This window comes from Anabrus simplex, chromosome 2, assembly GCF_040414725.1.
Source record: "Anabrus simplex isolate iqAnaSimp1 chromosome 2, ASM4041472v1, whole genome shotgun sequence".
In the NCBI taxonomy this organism is placed as follows: Eukaryota; Metazoa; Arthropoda; class Insecta; order Orthoptera; family Tettigoniidae; genus Anabrus; species Anabrus simplex.
The window spans coordinates 695062727-695088484 of NC_090266.1; positions in this window are offsets into that span (position 1 = coordinate 695062727).

Below are 25758 nucleotides of genomic sequence, written 5' to 3' on the forward strand. Positions count from 1 at the left end.
TATAAAGTATAGAGCGTGGGATGTTGAAGCCCAACTACCTAGCGCGCAATATCTCGCTATCGCCTCGCTAATACACCACAGAATGAAAATAATATTCCGTAAATTGGGGAACTTTATATAAGAGAAAACTTTCCCCGCTCTGGAGCGAAACGAACTTCTTTGAAGTTATCTGTGATAAAGGCAATTGTTCTCTCTTTGCACAATTATTAACCATCAGAGTCTATTTTAAAATTAATTACGGAATACGCGAAAGAGGAGAAGATGAAGAAAAATAAACAGAAAGAGGAGGAGAAGAATTTCTAGACCTTCTTTCCTCTCCCATTTGCCGTCATGTTTACTGGCAAGTTGCAGTAATCTGTGTTAACATCGCCAACTCAGGTGGCGTATTAGGCTTTCCGTCGATCAGTTTGCATAGTAACTTGTTAAGAATCGGGAGTTGGTTCCAATCCTAAATAAATACATGCATGAAAACTTGTTTTCGTTAATTCATTTTTGGACTGGGTAGTAAATTTTCCTCATTAACCCTGTAAAGTCGTGTACGCGAAATAATCACGGCATGAGGCCTCTGCACTACGTTCGATATACTTACTATATACATACATACTTACTTACAGTACGTACTTACTTACTTACTTACATACCTACTATATACTTACCGGATATCATAATAGAGCTGAATCATGGGTGAGAAATGACATAATTGATGCAGAAATTTTTTCACGGAACTAGAGTGTGTATCGTAGAGATAGGATAGCAGTGGTAGGAGGGGAGTATTCATTCTAGAAAAAGAAGAAAGTTAAAGATGTGGAACATGAATTTCTAGGCGTAAGGCTCATTTCTAAAGATAACAGGCATCTTGATGTCTTTGGAGTGTATAGACCGGGAAATATAGTGTTGACGCTGATTCAGAATTATTTGATAAGATAATCAGCTATGTGGGAAACGATATCGAAAAGAATGTGATTGTAGCGGGATATATCAATTTGCCAAATGTCAATTGGGAAGGTAATGCAAACGACAGCAAACATGGCCAACAAATAGCAAATAAGTTAATATGGGAAAGACAGATTATTCAGAATGTGATGGAGCCAACTAGAGGGAAAAATATTCTGGACGTGGTGCTAGTAAAACCAGATGGGCTCTATAGATGGTATTAGCGATCACGAAGCTGCTTTCGTCGTAGTTAAAAATAAATGTGTTGGAAAGGAAGGTATTAAAAGTAGGAATATTAGGCGAGACTATACCGCTGCTTAAACAGGCATGGGGGAGATTTGAAAAGGTAACTATGATCGGTGGAAAGCGGTAAATAAAAACGTAAACGTGTAAGAATGTAAATAAAAAAATAAATATAAATTTGAAGCACTTGTTGAGGAATGTGAAAACAGGTTTGTGCTTTAAAGGTGGTGAAGAATGGTAAAGACACTCTATATTATAAGAGAGAACTAAAGATACTAAGGAGGTGGTGCAGACTGGAAAGAAATAGATTTAGAAATGGCTGTGGAAATGAGGAGAAATTGAATGAACTTACTAGGAAATTAAATCTAGCAAAGAAGTCAGCTAACGATAAGATGATGACAAGCATAACTGGCATTCATACAAATTTTAGTGAAAAAATGGAAGGGTACTTATAGGTACTTTAAGGCAGAAACAGGTTCCAGGAAGGATATTCCAGGAATCGTTAATGAACCAAGGGGAGTGTGTATGCGAGGATCTTCAAAAGTCAGAAGTGTTCAGTCAGCAGTTTGTAAAGATTGTTGGTTACAATGGTAAATGAAATGGCGTATGGCTTTTAGTGCCGGGAGTGTCCGAGGACAAGTTAGGCTCGCCAGATGCAGGTCTTTTGATTTGACGCCGTAGGCGACCTGCGCGTTGTGATGAGGATGAACTGATGATGAAGACGACACATACACTCAGCCCCCGTGTCAGCGAAATTAACCAATTATGGTTAAATTTCCCGACCCTGCCGGGAATCGAAACCGGGACCCCGGTGGCCAAAGGCCAGTACGCTAACCAGTTAGCCATGGAGCTGGACTAGTTACAATGGTAATATCCAGTTATAGGAGATGACTAATACTAAATGAGTATTAAAATTTACCTATGATAACAATGACATTTAAGTACAATAAGATACAAAGGTTGAAAACTAGAAGAGCGGTTGGAATTGATAAGATTCCGGGGGATATACTTAAGACAATGGGTTGAGACATAGTACCATATATGAAGTTCTTATTTAATTATGAAGGAGCTATACCAAATTAATCGAGAGTTTTTGTAGTGGTCCCTGTGTATAAAGGAAAGAGTAATAGACGTAAAGCTGAAAATTACAGGGCGGTCAGTTTGACATGCATTGTATGTAAGCATTGGGAAAGCATTCTTTCTGATTTTATTAGACATGTCTGTGAAATTATTAACTGGTTCGATAGAAGGCAGTTTGGGTTTAGGAAAAGTTATTGCACTGAAGCTCAACTTGTAGGATTAAAGCAAGATATAGCAGATATCTTCGATTCAGGAGGTCAAATGGATTGTATCGCGATTGACCTGTCGAACGCATTTGATATGGTGGATCATGGGAGACTACTGGTAGAAATGAGTGCAATATAACTAGTCAAAAGAGTGACTGAATGGGTGGCTATATTTCTAGAAAATAGATCACAGAGAATTAGAGCAGGCGAAGCTTTATCTTGCTCCATAATAATTAAGAAGGGAATTCCTCAAGGCAGTATTATTGGACCTTTATGTCTTTTTATATATGTATAAATGATGTGAGTAAATTAAGTGGAATCAGAGATAAGGCTTTTAGCGGATAATGTTATTCTCTGAAAATGAAAATGAAAACCTGCAACCTGTTTACCAGTCAGTGACCGGGTCAGGGATGTAATGAATGAATCATATATAGGCTGTTATTACGATGGGGTCGCCACTCCCAAAGTGATTTATTAATGAATGATAGATGCTACGAAATGAGAATGGAGAGTGTTGCTGGAATGAAAGATGACAAGGAAAACCGGAGTACCCGGAGAAAAACCTGTCCACCTCCGCTTTGTCCAGCACAAATCTCACATGGAATGGCCGGGATTTGAACCACGGTATCCAGCTGTGAGAGACCGACGCGCTGCTGTCGGAGCCACGGAGGCTTTCGATGTTATTCTCTATAGAGTAATAAATAAGTTACAAGATTGTGAGCAACTGCAAAATGAGCACGATAATGTTGTGATGTGGACAGTAGGCAATCGTAATATGATAAACGGGGATAAAGGTTAGGTTGTGAGTTTCACAAATAAGGAAAATCCCCTCATGTTTGATTACTGGCGTGATGGGGTGAAAGTTCCTTATGGGAAAGATCTTCCTTGGGGTAATCGCATAAAAGGGATTGTAAATAAAGGGTACAGATCTCTGCGCATGGTTATGAGGGTGTTTAGGGGTTGTAGTAAGGACGTAAAGGAGAGGGCATCTATTTCTCTGGTAAGACCCCAACTAGAGTATGGTTCTCGTGTATGGGACGCTTACGATGGTTACTTGATTCAAGAACTGGAAGAAACAAAGAAAAGCAGCTCAATTTATTTTGTGTGATTTCCGAAGAAAGAGTAGCTTTACAGGAATGTTGCTGAATTTGGGCTGGGAAGATTTGGGAGAAAGGAGACGAGGTGCTCGACTAAGCGGTATGTTCCGAGCTGTCAGTGGAGAGATGGCGTGTAACGCCATTATTAGACGAAAACGTTTGAATGGTGTCCATGAAAGTAGGAATGATCACAATGTGAAGATAAAGTTGGAATTCAAGAGGACAAATTGGGGCAAATATTCGTTTATAGAAAGGAGAGTTAGGGATTGGAATATCTTACCAAGGGAGATGTTCAATTAGTTTCCAATTTATTTGAAATCATTTAAGGAAAGGCTAGGAAAACAACAGATAGGGAATCTGCCACATGGGCGACTGCCATTAAATGCAGGTCAGTATTGATTGATTGATTGATTGATTGATTGATTGATTGATTGATTGATTGATTGATTGATTGATTGATTGATTGATTGATTGATTGATTGATTGATTGATTGATTGATTGATTGATTGATTGATTGATTGATTGATTGTATCAGTAACTCTTTGGGCAAAAGGTTAAGGTAACTCCTCTGGGGCCACCTTGTGTGGGTAAGATAGAGTTCTGGCCATTTGAGCCCAAGTTATAGAGTTTGATCCCGACTCAATTCAGTTGTACTTGAAGGTGCTCACGTACGCCAGTATTGTGAGGGTAGATTCACCAGCAGATAAAGGAACTCCTATGGGACACATTTGCTGCACCTCGGTGTGTCCAGAAACCGTAAAAGAAGTTAGTGAAACGTAAAACTAATAGACTGGCATTAATACTATTATCTGCTCTCGGACATAGTTGGAGGTCGTTATCAATACTTTGAACGGCCACTGAATGTCTTCCTGACCCGAAAAACCTTAACTAATATATTCTAGGAAATCCATCCTTGTCACTGAATGGGCTTTAGGGCAGTCACCACAGAATGTATTTCACGAAACTATTTACTACTTAATATCTTATAAGAAAAAGAGTTCAGGAATTGTGTTATAGAAACACCTAATCTGCCGCGAAATTTAACTTCGTGTGTCATCAAGTGTAACCTTCTTCAACGTGAAATACATGTGTGATGTTACTATTATAAGAAGCACATGCAAGAAACACATAAAAATGAGGTGGTGGATAAAGTTTCCACGGCCAAGGCAGCTTCTGGGACGTAGTTAGTTGGCCACTGTTCTTTACCTACCAAGATGGTGGGTCCGATCCAGACTGACAACGGAGTGTTTAAGTTCGACAACTTGAAGCACGTTAAAGAGCTCCCGCGAAACAACATGCTGTTTTCTCATAAAATTTATAAAAATTGAAAGCACTTTATAGAGGGTACATGGTTTTTTAATAATATTTTCCGTTCTAGTAAGCTGTGATAAACTGGGATTTGGAACTCCCGACGTCCCACCTCCCCAATTAATAGCCATGATCGTTAAGGCTGTAACTGTTTATTATCTGGCACCGTGGTTAGCGGGTTCGAGTCCTTCGGTGGAAAAAATATTTTCACCATCAGATGATGTCTGGCATTGTGGTGGTATACATTTTTAATCACTAGATTGCGTGCTCAAAGCCTGTATTCAATTTCAAACACCGTACTGTATCATACCGTAGGATGTATGCTTGCATGACATATTTATCCATTCCTGGAGTATGATGTATTTAAGGTACATTTTTCTTTATACACGCGCACAGGAAAATTAGCTCAACGAAGATTGTTATGATGGACTGCATATCCATATGTGTCTGGGAGGCGTGACCAATCTTAAGAGAATTAATGGATAGGAAGACCGTTGTCAGATTCGCGGTTTTGGCACAGTAGCGACGATCTGTATGGATGTTCTTGCACATTTTATCATAGCAAAAAGTACAAAATTTTCCCCTTATATTCCGCACTCAACGATTGTCTTCTAATTGTGCTCTCTCGCAATCTTGTTAACATTGCTGGTTTGATAGTTGCGGTTTCTCTTCGAAGCTTACGCATAATATCACGCTTGTTTACAGGCAGTTTTGCATAAAATCTTAACGTGCAAGTAGACCCATAGAAAGTCTGGTGGTATCGTTGGAGGATCTTGGTGAACAAAAGAACATCACGAGACACTACGTATGTAAATTTACAAAATTGAAGTATCAATGTTACTTTTTGCACAGGTGTTTTGCACACCTGTTCAGCGATCCACACGCAATAAGCCCTGCGACGGGCTTGGATATCCGGTATCAAGTGCTGAGTTGCGTGCCATTTAAACCTGTGCCGGTGCTGATTATATTTAATAACTCTAAGCACTTAAAGTTAAAAACTTCATTATTGTTCCGTATTGAATAGAGAAATAAGATGTACAATATTATAGGTGGATCCTAACCTATAATATTGTACATCTTAACTCTAAGCACCTTAACATGATGAGGTATTTCCCAAGTGATGTATTTGATGACGTTCTATGGCAGCAGCTTATCTCACCATATTCACTTTCTCCGGGTCCCTTTGCTGTATCTTCAACTGATAAATTCTCTACATTCCGGAACATATTCCGACCTGACTGTATTTTGTCTAAATATACTTGTGGTCCACTGCAACGACACACTCCAAATGTAAACAGCATATCCAAAAGCTTATAATTCGTATAATTTGGCCGTTCTATTGCCTTTAATTAGACTATACAGAATCCTCACTCTCTAGAGCAGTCTCGCTACCACCCGGCCGCGGCTCGGTTCAGAGCCTTGTCGTGATTTACACCGGGCCCTGAAATATTCTCTTGAATTTGTCATGTTACTTAGCTAAGTATTTTTTCACGAATAAATACGAGGGTTGATTCAGAAATCATGGCAACGACATTTCATTTACCAAAAATGTGCCAGCGCAAAAAATGTAATATATTAATGGTGAAGAAACCAAAGCTCGTATGTCACAATGTTCTTCCTTTCTATAGTATTCCTTGAGACTGGTTACGCTTCGCAGTCACATATCGTCGCTGGAACGGTAAAAGGTTGTATCCCACAATACTCTTCCTATCCATTATTCTCCTTAAGACTGGTGACGCCTCCCAGCCACATATGGATACGCAGTCCATCAGAACAATGTCCGTTGTGTTCGTTTTCCTATGTCGACAATTAAACGAAAATGAATCTTACATGCATTGTACAGTAGGAGTGCGTAAATACGTAATGCAAACGTGTATTCCTACAGTAGAGTACTGTAAGGTTAAGATGGGCATAGGAAAATGAACACAACAAAATTTGTTCTGACGGACTGCATATACATACGTGGCTGGGAGGCGTGGCCAGTCTTAAGGAGAATAATTGATAGGAAGAACTTTGTGGAATACAACCTTTTACCGTTCCAGCGACGATATGGATATGTAGTCCCAATAGAACAATGTTCGTTATGTTCACTTTCCTAACACATAAGCCCAGGAAAATGAACACAATGAAAATTATTCTGATATACAGCATATCGACGGCTTACTTCTAAAACCTCTTATGTCCCGATGCTCTACGTACCCATTATATCCCTTAATACTGGTCACGCCTCCCAGCCACATATTTAAATGCAATCCATTAGAATAATTTCTGTTGTGTTCATTTTTCTGCGATAATGTATAAAGGAAAATGGATCTTACCATACCGTATTGTAGGGATGTTGTTTGCATGGCGAATTTATGCACTCCTACAGTATAATGTATTTAAGGCTCATTTTCCTTTACACATCAGCATAGGAAAATGAACACAACGAACAATGTTCTGATGGACTGCATATCTATACGTGGCTGGGAGGCGTGACCAGTCTTAAGGATAGTAATGGATAGGAAGAGCATTGAGACATGCGAGGTTTTAGAAGTAAGCCGTCGATATGCATATATGGCTGGGAGGCGTGACAAACTTTAAGAAAAATAATGAATAGGAAGAGCATTTTGAGATACGATGTTTGGTTTCTTCAACGACGACATTCATATGGAAGTACGTTACATGAACTACATACGGTTCCCGGCAGATGGGATTTGGTGTATCATTCCTGCCGTAATAATAATTTCGCGTGGCTATTTCTAGCCGAGTGCAGCCCTTGTAAGGCAGACCCTCCGATGATTGTGGGCGGCATCTGCCATTTGTAGGTAACTGCGTGTTATTGTGGTGGAGGATAGTGTTATGTGTGGTGTGTGAGTTGCAGGGATGTTGGGGACAGCACGAACATCCAGCCCCCAGGCCATTGGGATTAACCAATTAAGGTTAAAATCCCCCACCCGGCCGGGAATCGAACCCGGGACCCTCTGAACCGAAGGCCAGTACGCTGACCATTCCGCCAACGAGTCGGACATTCCTGCCGTGATCACGCTCCCTATGTCAGTTGTCTGATGACGGCACTGCGTAACGGAAGTAACCAAAGTCGATAAGCTTTCGAACATCTTAGTCCGTGTGCTTTGATCTGCTCCCAGACGTGAGCTTGCGTGCATTGAAGAATCTCGTGCAGCCGATGATATTTTCCGTAGCCTTAGGAGATTATTTTTAAGGTCCTTAAACAGCATGAACGTTACGTACAAATGATTGCCTACAGGTTTTATGAGAATACAACAAGTAAAAAATAATAATTCTAAACCCCATTTCTGTACTTTTACCTTACCAGAGATTCTTGCATCCCCATCCCACGTGGTGTCATCTCTATAAAGTCCTTATCATACACTTCCGAATTTATCTCGTGCATTCCGTGTGTTAGAGGTTTCGAGAGAAGAAAGTTGCCATGACTTCTGAAGCAACCTTCGTATTTTATAGTGAAAAAAATCTTACGAGAATAGACTAAGGCTGTCTATTTCCAGTTCTCGATATTCGATAGTGTCACCCAGTACTGTTTCTTCTCAAGTTCATTGGATTTGTAGTGTTAAGAATCAGATCATCTCTAAATTCTTTAAATTATACATTCTAACTAAATAACGTCAGTGTAGAAAATCTCAGTGACCAGTGGATGATCAGGTGTTTTCAAACAGGGGCATTTGTCAACATTCGAGAAATGGAATCCCACTGTATGACGGGTGACCAAACTGCCTTCAAGTCGATTACAACAATGGACGGTGAATCCTCTGTTCTCAAAACTGAGCGAAATAACATCTGTGTTGCAGGTCAGTGACTAAGTAGGTAGGAAGTATAAACTAATTTATTTTTTACTTATACTGAAGACGAAGGCTGTCTATATCCAGTTCACGATACTCGATAGTGTCACCCAGTACTGTTTCTTCTCAAGTTCATTCGATTTGTAGTGTTTAAGTGCTTGTTTCAAACCCCGGGTGTCGTGACATTTTAAAAGTAATAAACGTACACACTAAATGTTGTTATTTTATTATGAATAAAAGAGAAGAGACCTTTGTTTCTATTGGTATTAAGATTTGCTATTTTGAAGGTATTTACGATGCAACAACTAGTGATTCATCGACCTCAAATCCACAGAGTTATCTCCAGGATCAGCCAAAGGAGGGAAAACTACCAGCACACGCAAGATTACACCTTGCTTAGTAATGTTAATAATAATGTTATTGGCTTTACATCCCAAAAAATGATTTTAAGATTTTAAGAGGCGGCCAGCTGACGGAATGTAATCCCGCTGGAGTTACTTTACTTGCCAGTAAATCTACTAACATGAGGCTGACGCATTTGACCACCTTCAAATACCGCTGGACTGAGCTAGGATCGTATCTGTCAAGTTGGGGTCAGAAATCCTGCGCCTCAACCGTCTGAGCCACTCAACCCTGCCATACTTAATAATTAATACTTGTATTAGTAACATGTATGAACTTGAATGTATTTGAGAGTAAATTTGTCTGGACGGGCCTTCGTCTTAAAATACAGTAATTTACCGGACCGCGATCTCTCAATGGTTGAGAACCGCTCCTCTAGAGCTGTTCGTACCCTGAAAAAAGACGATTAACTAAATTGAGCTTCCGGTTAGTCTGAGCCCCCTCAACATTCGATAACTTATCCAAGTGTAAGTTTTACCTGTAACCACTTGCCATCACTATGAACGATCCCACAGCGGACCTGATAGACGACGTTATACTGCGAGGAGGTATTCCAAGCAGTCGTTACATGGTAAATAGTTCCTAGGTTATTCATTCAACACACGATGTCATATAAGTAACTAATGCGGTAGAAATATTACCTCTGAAGTCCTAAGTCTGTCAAATAATACATATACATGTATGGTAACATTTAAATACCTGGAAAAAAATTAATAATATGAGAATGACATGTTTCTTCCTGTAATGACATCCTCAGATTCATTCAATCATTCGTTCATATGCGTATTCATGTAAGGTATTTTTGCTATATTTTTCTATTTCCCTTAGAGTATAATATGAGAATATTTCTCTATTCCAGTTCATGGATCACCTTACCGAATTTCACACCCAAATACCTAATATTATTTCTACTATGGACCTTTCAATATTACGGCTTAGGAATCACTCACTCACATTAGGCCTATGTCAATCTGATGACCGCATTATCCCTATATGAAAAAATAAACGTTCGGCGCGTTAACATAATTAATCATCCTTGCGATGATTGCTGATTTAAAATACATTTCTTAACTGTATGGTTCATATTCCTGCTGATTAAAATTAAGTTATGAGAGAGATTAAGAAAATAAATGGTGATGATACTTGATGTTAAAAGGGGCCTTACATCTAAGTCATCGGCTCTAAGAAAGGAGTTTTTTTGCTATTTGCTATAAGTCGCACCGACAAAGATAGGTCTTATGGTGACGATGGGAGAGGAACGACCTCGGAATGGGAAGCAAGCGGCCGTGACCTTATTTAAGGTACAGCCCCAGAATTTTCCAGGTGTGAAAATGGGAAACTACGGACAACCATATTCAGGGCTGCCGACAGTGGGATTCGAACCCACTATCTCCCAGACACAAAAGGAAAGTAAGTGCGTTAAGACGTAGAAGAATGAGGTTTTGTGCTAACAAATATAATTTTATTAACTAATAACATGATTACAATAATTGTAACAACATTGCTTTCTCGCTCATAATGAGAATTGAAATGGAAAAACATAATTTCATATGCCAACGTTCTCTTAATTTTTTTTTTTTTGATAGGGGATTTACGTCGCACCGACACAGATAGGTCATATGGCGACGATGGGATAGGAAAGGCCTAGGAGTTGGAAGGAAGCGGCCGTGGCCTTATTAACGTACAGCCCGAGCATTTGCCTGGTGTGAAAATGGGAAACTACGGAAAGTCATCTTCAGAGCTGCCGATAGTGGGATTCGAATCTACTATCTCCCCCTCACAGCCGCGTGCCTCTACACGCACGGCCAACTCGCCCGGTTGTTCTCTTAAAACAATATACCCCTATTCACCACCAGCACCAATACCACTATGACAACGTTGTTGTCGGTGGTGGTGGTGGTGGTGGTGGTACGTTTGTGCGGTAAACAAGGACATTACATGAAGGGATTTTGGAGTAAACAGAAACAACTGAATATGAATAGACTCGTCCAGATCTTTCATACCCGGCTGTAATTTATATCGACGGCTTACTTCTAAAACCTCGCATGTCCCAATGCTCTTCCTATCCATTATATTCCTTAAAACTGGTCACGCCTCCCAGCCACAAATTTATATGCAGTCAATCAGAATAATATTCGTTGTGTTCATTTTTCTATGCTGATGTGTAGAGAAAATGGACTTTAGCATGCCGTATTGTAGGCGTGTTGTGAATATGGCCAAGTTACGGACTCCAGCCGTATAATGTATTTAATGTTCATTTTCCTTTGCACATGTTCGGCTCCATGGCTAAATGGTTAGCGTGTTGGCCTCTGGTCACAGGGGTCCCGGGTTCGATTCCCGACAGGGTCGGGAATTTTAACCATAATTGGTTAATTCCGCTGGCATGGGGCCTGGGTGTATGTGTTGTCTTCATCATCATTTCATACTCCGCACGACGCGCAAGTCGCCTACGGGAGTCAAATTGAAAGACGTGCATCTGGCGAGCCGAACATGTCCTAGGACACTCCCGACACTAAAAACCATACGCCATTTCTTTTCATTTACTTGCAAGCTACATTCCTTTTACTATTTATGTGCCAGCTGGACCGACAAAATTCAAAACAAAACTGTAGTTTAAGAAAACACGTAGGCCTACCGTACGTTAAAAAATTAAGTGCTCACAAAATGTGTGATGTCAGAAAATACATTTCCATGGAGACGTACTAATTCTCAAACTATTCCGTAAGAAAGTTTCTTGCCAGTTACTTTGCTCCTTTTTACCGTTTCTTGTTTCACACTTAACATAATTTGCCTTACATTCAAATTACTTTTCTTTATTCAATAAGGTAATGCTGCTTCTCACCCGATTCAGCTTCTCTATCCTGACATAATATCGTGTTGGATGTTGATTTTTTTGCTGGTTGTTTAACGTCACACTAACAAATCGAAGGTTTTCGGCTACACAAAGATGGGAAAGGCCTAGGATTGGGAAGGTAGCGGCCTTGGCCTCAATTAAGGAACAGTCCCAAAATTTGCTTGTTGTGAAAATGGGAAACCGTGGAAGACAACCATCCTCAGGTCTGCCGACGGTGAGATTCGGACCAAAGCGCACTGTCAGTTCGCTCAATTTGATGTTGAACATCTCCCCGATAATACTAAATTCATTATCAATATCCTCCTGGAGTTTCGTGAGTACAATTCTTCACGAGATTACAGAAACATTACGTTCCACACAAGAACACATTGCAAATAATTTGGAGAAGGCAAGTTACACAGTGAGATTGGATAATATACTGAAGCCAGAAAAGAATGGACGATGAACCATAAAGGGTTAAGATAATCGAAATTACTGCTATCGTTAGTTATTACAACATCAACAGCCTTAAAATTGTGAAATTACCATGATATTAATTTCGCAATATACCCTCTGGTATGTTTTGAAAAATAAGGTGAAAGGAATTATGAAAATATTTTCAGTTAATCAAGGAACGTATACAAGAAGACTGCGTTGGCAACGAATAACATTAATAACAACCTTGCTGCTAGCCACGTTATTTAAGTGCTTCTATTCCTACAAGGAAGAATATTACAATTAGCACATTTTAGAAAGTGTGCTCGGTAAGATGATATATTTCAGACCTATGGATATATGTTTCTATGCGTTATGGGTTACTATTTCTTAATGTAACTAAAACATTTTAGAAGTTTGGATTGCCGATTGATTAACGAAAAGTGGATTTCAGACAAGATTTAAGATAGGAAGGTAGGTAGAATTGAGACAAGTCTAGTGTCATGAGGACAGTTAGGATGCTACCTCATAATAAAGTAGCTCCATTGACTTGACAACCAATGTTAATAGTGCAGGGTGTCATCATATTTGCCACACTTCTCTTGTAACCCACAAACCTTGAGACATTTATGGATAATACCAAGTCCACGGTGGCTAATCTGGAAACTCAATTCCTGGTGTTCATTTAGACAGGCAATGTTATTACCATTAATTATAATTATTTTAACAAATTGAAATTGATCACCTAGCTCAGCACACCGATAGTCTTTGTCATGTATTGAGAAATAACATATTGTAGTTATCATTGTTTCCTTTTTTATCATTGTCCAGTACCTTTGCCGTTAGTACCACTTGTGATGTAATTCCTTTCATGGCCACTGATCATTAAGTAGTTTGTTACGCCCCACTGGTAGAAAAGGTTTTCCTTACAAGAAAGGTGTAGAGACTTCACAGCAACCCAATCAAGTTTAGGACAGAATTGGATTGTACCCTGCTATAAACATTAACTGCAGGGATGTCTGGGTCTTAATCACTTCGTAGCCTGAAGGCAGTCCCAGTGCTGAAAACTCTTTGAGAACTTGTGAGCATTACAATTGTATGGACCCACTTCACCTCTTCTGAAAAATACAGTATCCCCTGCAAGACATCGCACAAGTGCTTCGTTCATGAAGACAGGTTAACGATAAGTAAGGTCATTTCTCTGGTGAAATAGACTTATGGCCTGCTTCGAAGAATAATAATAGGATGCACTCAGCTTTAGCCAAAGTCATTGAAAGGACAAGTGATTTAAAATGGAACTATCATCTCGTCGTCAAGTGGTTTCTGCGGGTTCCCTCTTCAAACACAGACGAATATCGTGATGGTATATAACAGGGCCTCTCAAACGCCCAAAACCTCACGCGTGCAAACAGCGGCGCAGCGTAGCTGTGCAGAGTGCATCGGTCCCGCAGCAGCTCGGCTTGGACCAACGCTTCGTCTCTGGGCTACTTGGCTACGCTCGGCTCAACTCGGCTCGGATTTGGAGCGCTACGGAGCAAGTGAGGAAGAGGGAGACAGCGGGAGCGAGCGAGACAGGCGTGGGGAAAGTGAGAGACAGCGCTATTGCTCCAAATCGAGGATTGGGGGTCTGCGCTCTGGTCAACCAAGCGAAGTCGTCTTCTGCACCGTGCACAGTGCATGCACCAGGCGCATGCACCCTGAGAGACCCTGGTCTATAACATCCAGGCCACGGCTGCACACTACCAGTTTGTGCCAGAATTAACTATAAGTACATGCACTTGTACAAACAGCACATCGGCATACATTATGAGACAAGGATCCATACACACGCACAGTGAACGTGGTTGTCGATCATAATGTCTCCAGCCCCGTACATTAAAGAAGGCAAAATAAACAATTCGTTTCAAATTCGTTAATGATGTCGAACGTGAAGTGCACTCCTACAGAACTAAGGCTGGAGTAAAGTTCTCGAACATAGTGGTTAAACCATCCGTCAGGACTATGTATTCTCCCATACGCGAAGGATTACGTCCTCGAATGTTCACATTCAATGGACGATATGTGAGGCCATCACCAACTTGTTCGTATCAAGCCTCATAACTTAAATATACCGAACGATTTCATTGCACTGTACGAGTCGTGAGGTTGTGAGCTTGCATGCGGAAAAAGGCGGCTTCGAACCTCATCGTCAACAAACCTGAAGATGGTTTTCCGTGATACCTCACTTGCACACGAGGTAGACAGCAGGGTAGTACCTTAATTTAAGTTGCGGCTCCTATATCCTCTTCAGACCAGAAGTACACATATGCGTACATACAATTCCTTTAATTATTCGTCCGGTTGTTGTTATATTACGTGAATTGTTACAATAGAAAAACATTTGCGAACAAAATATGCCTTTGTATCTGTTTATATTTTAATACAGTTTTAAATTTTTCTCTCGCTTTATTACTTAATAACAGCATTCAATACTCATTTTCTTAAATAATAGATCCAAAAGTATCGTAATTCAATGTAAATATTGAGGTACGTACAACATGATCGATCATAACGGCCTTCTGTAATACCCGTTTTAACACTAAATATGAGTTGTTTAGACCATTACGTGTAAAAAAAAGAAAGAAAGAAAGAAAGAAAGAAAGAAAGAAAGAAAGTAAACGAATATTTGTTTTACTTCGTCAGGTCTTGAGTCTGAAAAGGATATTTTCATACCTATGATCTCCCAGCATTGCCGGAAAACCCTGATAGTTAAACACCTAGCCAAGGAAAGAAGAAGAAACGAAGCTATAGCTGCAGCGGCAACAAGACTATACAAGTGAACTTCAAGTAGCGTTCTCATTCTAGGCTAAGCCCACACGCATGAGACGTCATGATCGGACACCAGACCTCCACGTTTTGTTAACTTATTTGGAAGCTGTGGCATGGCAACTCGGCGATTTAAAGTTGAGAGTACTTAATCGTTAAGCGCAATGTACCGTTAGGGAGAGAAACTCTGGCCTGTTCCTGCTGTTGGAGATCTCACACACAATATGACTGGCCGGGTCCCGTTATTCTTACACCTCCAACTTCCTTGCGATACGACCGGTACAAAGAGAGTCCCACACTCAACAGTCCAGCACCTTTTATAACAACTGTTCACCAGTAAATATTCAAAACCTGTTACAAGTATTATGTATCATAGACAACATAGCGATTAACGTCTCTTCAAATACTGTGTTTTAAGAGACACCAGAGTGGCGTAATTTAGCCTTGGAACTGCGTTCTTCAATGTATCAGTTAATTCACAGACATGGGCCTCCTGAAAGTCAGTACAGCGTCAGAATTTGATTTCCGTAACTATTGCCACAGCAGGTGACCATATTATGCAAACGGTCGACTATCATAGTATTATGCATTTTAATTGAAGAATGTAGCATTGGCCAACAATTTCAGTATAATACAGATTTAGAGGGTAGGAAGTAATTTTGAACTTAGTGTACTAACTTTTTTCGCTATCACACCCATTTAGTTCCCAGGATTTTATAAAGCGCACGTCACGACATTGTACCATTGCACAAGAATTAATAATAATAATAATAATAATAATAATAATAATAATAATAATAATAATAATAATAATAACTATAATAACATACGTATAACATAATAGTCATAATCGAAAATGTGTCTGAAAATACAATCTGGTAATTCCGGCTTGGTAGTTTTGTTATTATTATTATTATTATTATTATTGTTATTATTATTATTATTATTATTATTATTATTTTTATACTCCCCACCAACTACTTTTAGGGTTTTTGTAGACGCCGAGTTGCCAACCTTTTGTCCCGCAGGAGTTACTTTACATGCTGGTATATTTACCAATATGAGGCTGACGAACAGTATTTAAGAACCATCAAATACCACCGGAATCAGCCGGGTCGAAACTGTGACTAACTTCAGCTCAGAAGGCTGAGCTACTCAGTCCAGCTGAATTATTATTATTATTATTATTATTAGTAGTAGTAGTAGTAGTAGTAGTAGTAGTAGTAGTAGTAGTAGTAGTAGTAGTAGTAGTAGTAGTACCATCCCCACGAAGAATACCTACACGATAGGTGTTGTACGATTAAAAAATAAGTTGTAATGGAAGTACGTAAATTTTCCTACGGGCACATAATCATGCCCTCTTATTCTTTGAAGAAGTGAACTACATGTAAGGTTTAACTTACATCACATTCTATCCTAGTTCTGTTCTGCTAAACTATTTCATGATAGTCATCATCGAAAATTTCTCTGAAAACATAATATCATCATTTCCGGGACAAAATCTCCTATGTGATTATATTTTTAGAGACATACTGACCCGCAGTACATACATTAAGAAGAGTGAGAAAGCCTTGGCAGCATTCACACAATATTGTACCTTAGATGACAGAACATCACCTGCCAAAGTTCTAAGCTAAAATATTTCACATAGAAGGTTTTGCCCCGGCAGCGACGATATGGTAATTCCTGCTTGGTGATAGGTACACGAGATAGCGACCTAAACGACCTTACCCGTGAATGACCTGCGTAACGTTGTTCATGAATAAAGTCTGGTTTTGACAAATAAGGACGGAGTTTTCTAAAGTTCTACTCTGAGACATACTGATCATAAGCGATGAAGCTATTTGTCCTGGAAACTGCCTTCGTTTAAATGTAAAAGATATTCATATATTAGAGGGAATAACTCTGCAACGATTGTGAAAAACCGGGTAACTGACAATGTACTTCCTAACCATTATGTTCCTTAAAACTGGTCAGGCCTCTCAGCCACGTACGTATATGCAGTCCATCTGAACAATTGTCCTTGTGTTCATATTCCTATGCCTATGAGTACATGAAAATGAATCTTACATGCATTATACTGTAGGAGGGAATTATGCATACATTTCTGTAGCAGGAATATGCTACAATGTATGTAAGGTTCATTTTCCTGTACACATCCGCATATGAAAACGAACACAACGACAATTGTTCTGATGGACTGCATATCCGTACTTGGCTGAGAAGCGTGACCAGTCTTAAGGAAAATAATGGTTAGGAAGTGCATTGTCAGTTAACCCGGTTTTTCACAGTCGTTACAGAACTGTTACTCTGTGTATTGTAACAGTTTCTGTAGTAATATAGCAGTTTCTTCTTCTTCTTTCACTTTCAAATGACCCACCCTGTAACCACCTTTGGCTTTGATCTTACAAGTAGACCAGTATTATTGCGTCTTCTCCCGCTGTAACACCTGTCTTTCTTTTTCCCTGAAAACCATGGACTTTCTTCAGGATCTGTCTGTTTTGATAGTCGGTCAGCTCAATTTCTTTTATGTCTTTCTCAGTCTCCATCAGCCAAGAGATACGGACTTTCTTGCTTCGGCAGAAGGTGAACAGGTCGTTGGCCAATCTGTTGGGGGACAATCTTGGAAAGCTACCTTCCCTTTTCTAGCATAGTCCTCGCAGAGTCAGAAAGCCTCTGTATCTCGACGGAGAGTTCTGAATTTTGTCGCTTCCAGGATTTCTTACTTCCCAGTACCGGGGCCTAGGATCTTTCCGAGAATATTATATTAAAATATATGGCGCTGTAATTTTTTGACTATTGGCCTTGTCCTATTGCGGATGCCTTTGGAGGATTTTAATTTTCTTTGTGATATGATTATGGCCCCCATCTTCATTCTCACTTCGTGTGGAGGCATCCCGTTTGGTGTTAGATTGTTAAGAAATGTTTCAAGGTACGAAAAGAGCAGAGAGGCTGCGCCTGGTAACGTGCTATGGCTATGGAGCCAAGCTGTGCATTCGGAAGACGAGTAGGTTTGAGCCCCTCCGTTGGCTGTCCTGAGAATGGTTTTCTGTGATTTCGCATATTCACCTCCAAGCAAATACCAGAACAGTTCCTGCAACAGATGTTTCCTTCCATCTCCCTACCCAATGGCATTCGCCATGATTCATTTCATCTTCATTTGCTCCTCAATTGGGGTTGGCGTCAGTAAGGGCATCAGTTTCGTAAAACATATCATATAATGTCATTTCATCTCATTCCCAACCCCGTATGAGGAAAACATGACTATGACGTAGAAAGATAGTGTGTTTCACGGTGAGAAATATAAACTTTGTAACAAGCGATGTTTTACATCAATTGATTCTTCATTTTCAAACAGTACAAAAACCGTTCTTCTTTTAGATTGCTGGGCAGTGAGAGTAGCGAGGTTCTTCAAATGGATCTAGGATTTATGGGTAGAATTTCTTAGGTATCTTAACTATCGTTCCAGTCCTTTCTTCTCCTACTTCTAATACCATGTTGAACATTCTACCTCAGAATTCAGAGCGCATACGTTCGTGGTGAGTTCCATTACATGGAATTTATTGCAAAGTTTATGGCCTTTCAAACAGCTGGCCAAGTCACAGAACGTTAACTTCCCGTTGTTACAGTAATAATGTCCTAATTCGAATAGTTTGATGTAGGCTACAATTGGCGAAAACCAATCTGTCAGCAAGCCGTTATAACCTCCTTCATGAATGGATATCCTTGTAGGAACAAGATAGGAACGGGATAGACTGAGAATTGTGAAGGAAGGTACCACTGGTGTTGGGAAATCCATCACCTCTGCATCCAGAATTAAAAAGGCAAATTCGTGCCCTCATGCAGGTTTTTCTGGCACACCCCCAATGGAGGTGAGTTGCATGTACCATTTCAACCACATACCAGCCCTCCTGCGCTCTTAAATTTCTGGCAGGACCGGGAATCGAACCCGGACCTCCGAGGATGGCAGCTAATAACACTAACCGTTACACTACGGAGGCGGACATCCAGAATTTAAAATTCCGTACAGTAATTTCAATAATATTTGTGGTTAGGATTCCAGATTCTGTACAATAATTTCAATAATATTTGAGATTAGGATTCCAATATTTAATTTTCAAATGCCCTTGTACCTCGTGGCCCAACAGCCCATTACAGTCTATGTTTACCAAGAAGACAATTGCTGCCCAGACAGATATCCTGCAGATACTGAGTGACACCTGGTCAGGGTTACAGCATCAGCCTTCGGCATTCTTGACCACGGCCCCTGCCTTTAGTATTAACTACACCTCAGTTCAACTTACGAAGCAGAGTGAATCCCGTTCCAGTCCTGAGTCCAGAATGAAAATCCCTGGAAGCCCACGAAGCGAACCCGGTGCTTCTTGGTAAGAGGTCTGAGCACAACCAGCCTATGTACAGTCTGTATTTAATGGCATTAACTCCAGGTGAAGATTTTGAAATATCGTATCGATGAAATGGCGTGCAAATATACGAGACGCGTTTAGAAGAAATATTGATATAATTGTATACTTAATGACGCGTATTATTCTTTCAGACTCGTTGGCTGAATGATCCGCGTACTGGCCTCCGGTCCAGAGGGTCCCGGGTTCGAATCCCGGCCGGGTCGGGGATTTTAATCACTTCTGATTCGGATTGGGGACTGGGTGTATGTGCCTGTCCCAAAACTCTCCTCATTATTTCAGACAACATACCACACTACCAACCACCACAGAAACAGGCAATAGTGATTACATCCCTTCAAATAGGGTTGGCGTCAGGAAGGGCATCTGGCCGTAAAACAGGGCCTAATCCACATGGGCAAAAGCGGTAGGATAAGAAAAAGAAGAATGACGCGTATTATTCTCAAGTCAGTTTTTTATTAAATGTGAATTTTGAGACAAATAAATTCACATTCTGTATGCCCTGTTTTCAGTTGAATTCTCCTTCCTCCTCTTCTTCTCCCTCCTGCCCTTCTTCTTCTACTACTTTTTATGCGACTTTTCCCACAACTGTAGGGTCGTGGGTCCGAAATGTTCTTCCTTTGTTTTTTGCCAGTTGCTTTACGTCGCACCGACACAGACAGGTCTTATGCCAACGATGGGAGAGGAAGGAGCTAGGAGTGGGAAGGAAGCGGCCGTGGCCTTAATTAGGTTCAGCCCCAGCATTTGTCTGGTGTGGAAATCGGAAACCACGGACAACCATTTTCAGGGCTGCCGACAGTGGGGTTCGAACCCACTATCTCTCGAATACTGGATACTGGCCGCAATTAAGCGACTGCAGCTATCGAGCTCGGTAATGTTCTTCCTGACGCCAACCTTATGTGAAGGGATATAATCATGATTGCGTGTTTGTGTAGTGTTTGGTGGTGTGGTGAGCTGTATGGATATGAAAAGGAAAGATTTGAGACAAACACCCAGCCCGCAAGCCAGAAGAATTAATCAAACGCGATTAAAATCCCCGATCCAGCCTGGAAATGAACCCAGGACGCTCTGAAACGAAGGGCTCAACGCTGACCGTTCAACCAAGGATCCGGAAATTATCTGCATCCTGAAGTGTATCTATTCTATTACCTGGAACGTTCAGAGGTGCACGATGAAATATGTTGGACAAAATGATAAATTGGTTTTTTACCGCTGAGAACAAGTTTCTTACATCCACGTTGTTTGTCCCCGTTCGAATTCCAAAGGTGAGATTCGACCTACCATAAAGCTCCGTTCTGTGCACCCTATCTGTTAACCTATTTAGAAGAACTTCAACATTTAAACACGTGTAGAAGTTTACAATTACTCTTTACTTCATTGCCACTCAGTTGATAGAGAGAACCTTATCCAGGTCACCTCTAACTCTGGCTTCCCTACTCTTATTTCCACAGGTTTTATTCACAGGTCTGACCACTATTTACCTCATGTTCACCGCAGCACAGTTTATCAGACATTTTATACAGGTCAAGATTACCTAAACGAATTCTAGATCTAGTTAATACACTGACTGACAGAGCAAATGCAATACCAAGAAGGAGTGGTTCGAAAGGGATGAAAGTTGGGGAAAAAACAGAGACGGCACGGACGAATAATTGATGTTTATTTCAAACCGATATGCAGGTTACACAATGCGCACGGCATCGACTCAGTAGGATGTAGGACCACCGCGAGCGGCGATGCACGCAGAAACACGTCGAGGTACAGAGTCAATAAGAGTGCGGATGGTGTCCTGAGGGATGGTTCTCCATTCTCTGTCAACCATTTGCTACAGTTGGTCGTCCGTACGAGGCTGGGGCAGAGTTTGCAAACGGCGTCCAATGAGATCCCACACGTGTTCGATTGGTGAGAGATCCGGAGAGTACGCTGGCCACGGAATCATCTGTACACCTCGTAGAGCCTGTTGGGAGATGCGAGCAGTGTGTGGGCGGGCATTATCCTGCTGAAACAGAGCATTGGGCAGCCCCTGAAGGTACGGGAGTGCCACCGGCCGCAGCACATGCTGCACGTAGCGGTGGGCATTTAACGTGCCTTGAATACGCACTAGAGGTGACGTGGAATCATACGCAATAGCGCCCCAAACCATGATGCCGCGTTGTCTAGCGGTAGGGCGCTCCACAGTTACTGCCGGATTTGACCTTTCTCCACGCCGACGCCACACTCGTCTGCGGTGACTATCACTGACAGAACAGAAGCGTGACTCATCGGAGAACACGACGTTCCGCCATTCCCTCATCCAAGTCGCTCTAGCCCGGCACCATGCCAGGCGTGCACGTCTATGCTGTGGAGTCAATGGTAGTCTTCTGAGCGGCCGCCGGGAGTGCAGGCCTCCTTCAACCAATCGACGGGAAATTGTTCTGGTCGATATTGGAACAGCCAGGGTGTCTTGCACATGCTGAAGAATGGCGGTTGACGTGGCGTGCGGGGCTGCCACCGCTTGGCGGCGGATGCGCCGATCCTCGCGTGCTGACGTCACTCGGGCTGCGCCTGGACCCCTCGCACGTGCCACATGTCCCTGCGCCAACCATCTTCTCCACAGGCGCTGCACCGTGGACACATCCCTATGGGTATCGGCTGCGATTTGACGTAGCGACCAACCTGCCCTTCTCAGCCCGATCACCATACCTCTCGTAAAGTCATCTGTCTGCTGGAAATGCCTCCGTTGACGGCGGCCTGGCATTCTTAGCTGTACACGTGTCCTGTGGCACACGACAACACGTTCTACAATGACTGTCGGCTGAGAAATCACGGTACGAAGTTGGCCATACGCCAACGCCGTGTCCCATTTATCGTTCGCTACGTGCGCAGCACAGCGGCGCAGTTCACATCATGAGCATACCTCAGTGACGTCAGTCTACCCTTCAATTGGCATAAAGTTCTGACCACTCCTTCTTGGTGTTGCATTTGCTCTGTCAGTCAGTGTATATCGGGTTATCCAAGGGATTACGCAGGAGCTGATGTAGCCCATAGAGGGGTTGAAATACAACAACGTTGTTTGTGCAGTAACATATAGTCCAGGACGAAACTGCGTTGGGGAAAATCTGGGAATGTCAGGCACGACAAAATGGACAATTGATTTTATTTTGTCTTGCAAAATGCTCTACATTCCTTAACAATTCAGAACTGACCATCAAGCAAGTGCTAGCTGTTCGTGCACAGAGTTAAATTAGACACGGGATATTTGACACTAAATTTTGAATCAACGAATATGTATGTACGGCTGCCAAGCTGTAATAGCAAAGGAGTGCTCAATTCACATGGAAATTTCCACTTCTGAAGAGACGCAAGACCCTGAGGTTCATATGACCTACGTCAAGAATAAGTACCAGGTCAGTTCCTGGGAGCAAAGTCGACCGGGCACGCAGTCACACACTCTACTTTCACTTGCCTTGTTTTAAAGGATGGAGTGATAACGAAATGCCCCGCTTCACACCAGTTACTTTCGCCTCTTGCTTGCCCACCCCAGAAAGTTTCGTGATTGTCGTCATTGGGAGGACTGAAATCTTCCCTTGTTGGATATATATATAAATTTTGCAATCTGATTTAATTCGTACCGACACAGAAATGTTTTATGGCTACGATGGGATAGTGAAGGGCTAGGAATGAGAAGATAGCTACCGTGGTCTTAATTAAAATACAGCCACAGCATGTGCCTGTTGTGAAAATGAGAAACCCCAGAAAACCTCTTCAGGGCTCCCGACAGTGGGATTCGAGCCCGCTATCTCCCGAACGCAAACTGATAGCTACGTGTCTCAAACCGCCCTGTCACTTGATCAGTTTATTGGATATTAATCTACAAGCTGACTATATTCTTAAAACATGCAGGTTCCACTTCCAGTGATCTTACGGAGTGACTAAACATGATATACTAATAAATGGTGAGTACATGAGTGGTGAGTGGTAAGTGAATTACAAAGTGTTCGTTCGAGATTGAGCGAAAGAACGAATGACGACAGGGATGTAAGTTATGAGTGAGTCAAAGTAGGTGACGGAAGTAGTTAGTTTTTATTTATTTATTTATTTATTTATTTATTTATTTATTTATTTATTTATTTATTTATTTATTGTTGTTAGTTTAACGTCACACTAACACCTTAAAGGTTTTCTTTAGACAATGTAAGGATGGAGGAAGGTAGCGGCCGTGGCGTTAATTAAAGTACAGCCCGAGCATGCTCTTGAGGTGAAAATGGAAAGCATGGAAAAGCCATCTTCATGGCTGCCAACGGTGTGATTTGAACGCATCATCTCCCGAATGCATGCTCAACGCTACCCGACCCTAACCACGCGGCCAACTCACTAGGTCGAACTAGTGACTGTGTGGGAAAGAGAATGAGATGGAGTGTTAGCATGAGCAAGATAATAATTTGTAGGGGAAGAGGCAGGGTATAGACGTAATTTTGTAATAAAATCAAATTCATGAGAACGAACATCCGGGGCATTCTATGTAAAATCGGGCAGAAAAGAAAGTAATGTCTTAGAAAAATGTGGTTAGAGATATTCATTTTTGCACAATGGCAATTTCGTATGTTCAGCGGTCTCCGTTATACTGAATGTTAAATGTAGTAGCCTAGGCTCTATTTTTCCAACAGACAATTTCTTACAGAGATGTTAGGAAAAGTGCTAACTATGGGGCCTTCGCATTTTTACAGTTTAAAGATAATACTATATGGAATACAATAATAACAACAGTGTTAACAATTAACTCATTAATTAACCTGTTCTGGAAACATACTTTTTTTAAATTTGACATACTTCCCCACATTAAATACCGGGTGGGAAGATTAAAACTTTTTTTGCTAGTTGCTTCATGTCGCACCGGCACAGATGGGTCTTATGGCGACGTATGGCCCGGAAAATATTTATTAGACTGACGAGGAATTGACCGTTGTAAATGAACAGGAGGAATGCCCATCTTAGGAAATGCTGGAAATTGTCATTTTGGTGCACCAATCGGTTGCTGCAAGATGTCTGCGCGTGCATGTTTCCCACTTCTCCCGAGTACGTCGCTGTGTCATTATGTGTGAGTGATTGAGAGGAGCAGACGTGTTTAGTGTCCGGTTGAATGCAACACAAAAAAGGTGCTCACGATAAAACAGCGCGTGTTCATTGTCCAGAGTTATGAGAAGCACGATTCGTGGAAAACCTGTGCAGAATTCTTTGCTCAAGAGTTTCAGACTGGAAGTGTTTTGGCAAAACCTTTAGCAAAAGATGCAATGCAAAACGTAATGGCAATATGGAGTGAAACGGGCTCTGTAGCGAATAAAATCCGTAAGTATCCGAAAAGAGTTCGAACACCAGAAAACATTGCTCGAGTGAAAGCAAGCCTGGAACGAAGTCCGACGTAAACTCAACGCCGTTTATCTGTGCATGTGGGGGAACAAACAGATCGTCGTGTTAAAACATTATCAAAAAAGACATGCATTGTATCCTTACAAATTTACGGTTGTGCTTGCGCTAAAACGTCCAGACGAACCTGAGCGTGTTGAGTTTTTCCGGTGGTTTCTGAGGGAAGTGGAGTCTGGACTTTTGGATCCAGAGTTGTTCATTTCTTCAGATGAGGCCATTTCCAGCATCTTCTGTCATGTTCATCAACAAGGGTCAATCCCGTGGTCCTATTGTAAATATTTTCTGGCCCAGTTTTATTTTGCACACCCGGTATATAGTCTACACTAGTTTAAAGTCACTACGGTTTCCTCCTCAAAGCTCGAGATCGACTGCCTTTAGAAACATTAGTTTCTTCCAGTACGTGTATAGAAGTTCATTCAGTTGTTCAGTTTGCGAAACTCGCACCCGAACCTTACGCATCCTTATAGGAAAGGCAATCTGAGCACTTCATTTGAACACGCGCTAAATTTAGAAATCAGTTAGTATGCAATTTTGACCAAGAGATTATTGCTGGTTATAAAGATGATTCCTTAGAAGCTGAAGACAACCCAGTAACAACCCGCATGATTTACATATCATTAAACGTCCTGTATTTATGTTTAAAATTAAAACCTCTATCAATTTTCTGTCTCAAAGGATAACTGATGTACGGGCCTCTGAAATCACGAGACATTATATAACACGATAAATTTAATTAATTCTGTGAGCGCTGTTGCATTCAGGAAGATAATTATGTAGAAGCTTTTCTACGTCAA